We start from the raw sequence: 4,841 nt of genomic DNA, 5'->3' as shown, positions 1-4,841 counted from the left end.
TGTGCATTATCTGCTGATAAGAGCGTGCATAAGCTCTGGAATGTGGCAAGCTATTTCTGGAGCTCGTGTCGCTAATTGCTGATACTGCGTGTCTATGGGAGATCGATGGACGTCCGGAGGCGACGTGAGGCCATGATGGACTTTGTCTCCCTGGCAGTATCCCACAGTGTCCCTAAATTAAAGTCAAGTGCTCTTCTACAAAAGCTACTCACACAAATACCCAAATATGTACACATTCCTTTAGTTAAAGAGCAGGGTATAAAGAGGTGGATTCATCAGGTGGGTGGAAAGGAGCGAAGTACAAAGCAGACTTACTGTTTGGAAACAGAAATGGAAGGAGCAGGAAGGGGGGGACCTGTGCCAAAGAGTGAATTCATTCCTAGCAAGATGGGGACAGAGACACTAATCCCTTGGAGAGGAGAGCGAGACAGAATGAGGTGGGACAAAGGGAGGCGTGAGGGGAGAGGAAAATTCCTAGCTGAAAACATACCCAGTGCCAGTGAAGTATTCTTTACCAAAGGAAATCTTTAAATCATTAATCCCCATTAGTGCCTGTATTTACATTAGCCACATTTATTTCCAGGCACAGCTGGAACGCCACATTTATGTATAATTTAAAATGTTAAGTTCTCTAATGTTGTTCACAGCATCACTATTTCATGAGGGCAGGGGAAAATGCAGTTTTTACTGGGAGTCTGCACAGATATAGGTCTGCCTTGCTTGCGCATTGTGTGGTGCATGCAGCCAGAGGCTTGGAGAAAGTTTTGACTCTTTGTAATTCCCATTCTCCACAAGATGCAGAGGCATGCACAGTGCTTTTATATGCGTAAACTCTGAGTTAAAATTGCTTTCCCTCCAAACAGTGATGCCGAGAACAACATTGGAGAGTTTAGCATTTAAATTCATCATAGCCACCAGTGTTCCCAGCAGCACTTGTTGATGTTCATCACTTCAGGTGGTCTCAAACAGCTCAGGGAAAATCTTTTTGATGGTTACCTCATCTGTTCTGTGCCACATGATTTCTGGGCACCACCCTCCATTTTGTGCATGTGTCAATAACTGTATTCCATGACTGTTCTTGACACTTATCCAGACACTGCTGTTTCTGTTTCTCTCTGCTCCCTCTGCATGGCTCACATAATCCAGTCCTTGCAAATGCAACTATCACGAACAAATATTGTCATACTCACCATACAAGTGCCTTACTTGCAAATCTCATCAGCATTTATGTTTATTTTAAGTGTTCAGGTGACATTCCTCCAGAGAAGTACTGGGGATCATGCCCATTCCCCACCCTAACTTTATGGGAGAGCAACTCAAAGGAATGTCATAGAACTGATATTCTATTACCCCAAATAAGTTTGCTAGAAAGTCCTATTATCAGAGCTACAACTTTCTTCACAGCATTCTCTTGTTCTTGAGTTGACGACTACAGGAACAGCTGGTAATCTTCAGGGACCTGGATTTGGCCTGCTGGCTTCAAATTGCTGATGCTGAATGGTCCCTGTCAGGGGATATGTCGACATTCAGCCTTATGTTCAGCTAACTCATTAGGCCCGCCTTTTCATAACTCCTGCCATTTTCATTCAGCACTGACCTCACCCTGCTAGTTTATTTCTCTTGTAAAATAAAGCTTGTTTTGTTTTGCCTTGCTTGTTTTGTTGGTATGCTTCTTTGATAAATTCCCTCTTTGGGATCTAGGCTGATGCTGGCAAATGTAGAGTCGGAAGGCAAAAGACCTTGTAAACCTGCAGATGAAGGAAATGTAAAACAGCTCTCACTCAGATTCCCTTCTCTGTGTGACCTCCACTAAACAACTCTGGAAATAGCATTTATTTCACAGCTGTTGGGATTTTCTGAAGCCAGCCGGCTGCACATATGTTGAGAGTCTGCTGCCCTTTGAGGACAACTCTTTTAATTACAATATATACTTGCTAAGTGTAAAATTGGGAGTGGATCCAAAATGGGCCTAGGTCAAATTGACATAATACTGTAAGGTAGAGAAACCTGACATACCACAAGGCTTGATTCATAAGGTTACTTTACCAAGAAGTTGAGTGGAGAGTGAAGGGTTTCTTGAGTTTATTCCAACACTTTTCCTCCCACCTCAGAAGCAAATTCAGTCTTAAGAAAGAAAGAAGGAAGGAAGGAAGGAAGGAAGAAAGATAGAAAGAAAGAAAAGAGAGAGAGAGAGAGAGAGAGAGAGAGAGAGAGAGAGAGAGAGAGAGAGAGAGAGAAGGCTCTTAACTCATCAACTGAATGGTCAGCAGTAGTGGAAAGTCATAAATATTTAAACCCTATATTAAATTAGCATGAAAATAGTCTCTCTTTAGGCATCTCATTGACCACTGTGAGAAAAGTATGGAATGTTGCCTTGGTCCAGCAGAGCTTTTTACTGTTCTTGTTCTTATACAACTACAGATCTTGTTATTCAGCATAGCCAATTTACAGGAATAAGGATGTTCTCCTTCCCTTCCCTTGCATCCACCCTTCCTTCCCTCATTCATTGTGTTCCACCATGCTCCAGTTTCATCTCTATTTTATAAGCACCAGCTGGTCAAAATTATTACCTATCCCAGGGTTAGACCATGTGGTGCCCTCTAAATGTTGTAGACTAAAACTCCCATCATCCTTGAGTGGTTGGCTGGGGCCATGCTGGTTGGGGTTATTGGGAAGTGTAGTTTACAACATTTGGAGGGCATCTCATTAGCTACCCCTGTGCAACTCACACTGGTATTTTTAGATGCCTCCCACTTTTCTTTCTTGTTGGAATTGTCTGCCTTTGTGCCTCCAGTATCTCACCTTTAAGAAACTCCCATCCACCTTGAACTCCCTTCTCTTTTGAAAGTTTCTGACCATGGGATCACACCCAGCAGTTTCTTACGATTTTTGAAATCAGCCTTCTTAGGGTCCCCAGAGTGCATGACCAACTACACTCAGCTTTCCTTTGCCTCTGTATCATGAAAACCAAGAGGACATGATCACTTTCTCCCAAGGTTCCCAGTACTTCCACCTTGTTGATCACCCTGTTGGCGATGACCAGGTGCAAGATAGATGATGAAGCATATCAAAATAAGTTAGGAAAAAAGAAAGTAAGATTTGTCTGCTAGGTCAGGCCAACCCATCCAGTCCAGTATCCTGTTCTCACAGTGGTCATCAAGATAACTGTGACAAATCCTGAAGCAGGCGAGTAGCCATTGATAACCTCCACCTCCATGAAAGCAATCTAAGTTGGTTATCATCAGTGCCTCCCATAGTTTAGTTATGTGTAGTGTGAAGACATACTTTTGTTTATCTGTCCTAATTCCTCCAACATTCAGCTTCATTGGATGAGTTCTAGTGTTATGAGAGATGGGATGGGGTCTTTTCTATATACACTTTCCTCTACAGTGGTACCTCGGGTTAAGAACTTAATTCATTCTGGAGGTCCGTTCTTAACCTGAAACTGTTCTCAACCTGAGGTACCACTTTAGCTAATGGGGCCTCCTGCTGTCACCACGCCACCACCATGCAATTTCTGTTCTCATCCTGAAGCAAAGTTCTTAACCCGAGGTACTATTTCTGGGTTTTCTGGGTTAGCGGAGTCTGTAACCTGAAGTGTCTGTAACCTGAAGCGTCTGTAACCCGAGGTACCACCGTATACACTTTCTCCATGCCACACATACTTTTATGAACTTCTAAATGTGCTGAAAAACATTGGAAGAAATGCAATGTCACAGTTTTTTGATAATTCCACCAGTGCAAGACTTTCAGCTTGCCAGACAGAATGATCTCCCATGACTTCTCCAAGACAATTACAGGGTGTGTATGGGAGGGTGTGTGTGGGAGTTCCACTGCACAAGTGAAAGTCCCTGTGCAGCGCTTCCATGGATGGGGATCATTAGTTTAATCCCACCGGTCATGTAGTTACGTTAAGCTTTTAACCTTTAGAAAATCACAGCTGTAAGAGTTACATTAGGAAATTCATAAGAATGTAGCATAACACATTCAGGTTCAGAAAAGGGCAAGCAAAATTATTGTGTGTGTGCATGTGTTCATATGTGCACACATTCGCAATCCTTTCTGCCTGCTGGGCAAAATTGCCCAGGGGAGGCGGAAGAGAATAAATTAAAGAGCTGGTTCTCATGGCATACCCAAAATTCCAAATGGCCCCATGGGAAACTTGTGATTTCCTCCATCTCTCAAAACTGGAGTTTTTCAGTCTTTGGATTTCACACGATACTGGATAATCAGAGGTGTACCTAGGCTCCCTTGTGCCCTTGGCAAGGATCTTGTGCCTTTGGCAAGTGTGTGGGGTGGTGGGTGGGCTCAGAGCTGGATTTATGTTTGATGAGACCCTAAGCTACTGAAGGTAATGGGGCCCTTTATATGTCCAGCTGTCCTTTGTCAACAACAAATTGTCACTGTTTTTTGTGTTGAATATATGCTATATGGTAATTTATGGACCTAATAGGTATCTGAAGCCATTTGCACATAACAAAATATGTATTTTATCAAAATAATTATTGAACTGAAATACTGTACAATTAAGAAGAAGTATATTAATAGTGATTTTTTTTGGGCCCCCCCAAGTGAGTGGGATCCTAAGCTATAGCTTGTTTAGCTTATATGTAAATCTGGTACTGCGTGGGCTCCTAGCCACTACTCTGAGCCAGAGTGGAGAGGTGTGATTTTTGTGCCCCCCAGGGCCTGCACCTTTGTCAGGGGCCAACCCCTAGATAATCCCCCAGTGGATACTGTGGCATTGTCAGCCATGTTGGCTTTCTCACAATTCTAGAACCTTCAGTATTAAAAACCTTCTCAATACCTTAACTCTTGATAAATTATCTTAAGAGCTAAAG

At 42.8% G+C, this 4,841-nt stretch overlaps 1 long non-coding RNA gene across 1 annotated transcript; it reads right to left on the bottom strand.

The window, feature by feature from the left end:
• Positions 1 to 1,215: 1,215 nt before the first annotated feature.
• On the bottom strand, positions 1,216 to 2,127 carry LOC308582447. The gene is made up of 2 exons (XR_014005687.1): positions 2,047 to 2,127; positions 1,216 to 1,748 (listed from the first exon to the last, which is right to left on the bottom strand). It is a non-coding gene; the product is annotated as an uncharacterized lncRNA (long non-coding RNA).
• Between the last annotated feature and the right edge of the window lie 2,714 nt (positions 2,128 to 4,841).

This window comes from Podarcis bocagei (assembly GCF_964188305.1).
Source record: "Podarcis bocagei genome assembly, chromosome: 1".
Classification (NCBI taxonomy): Eukaryota; Metazoa; Chordata; class Lepidosauria; order Squamata; family Lacertidae; genus Podarcis; species Podarcis bocagei.
The sequence above is the reverse complement of the archived record's forward strand: the minus strand, read 5'-3'. Positions and strand labels throughout refer to the sequence as shown.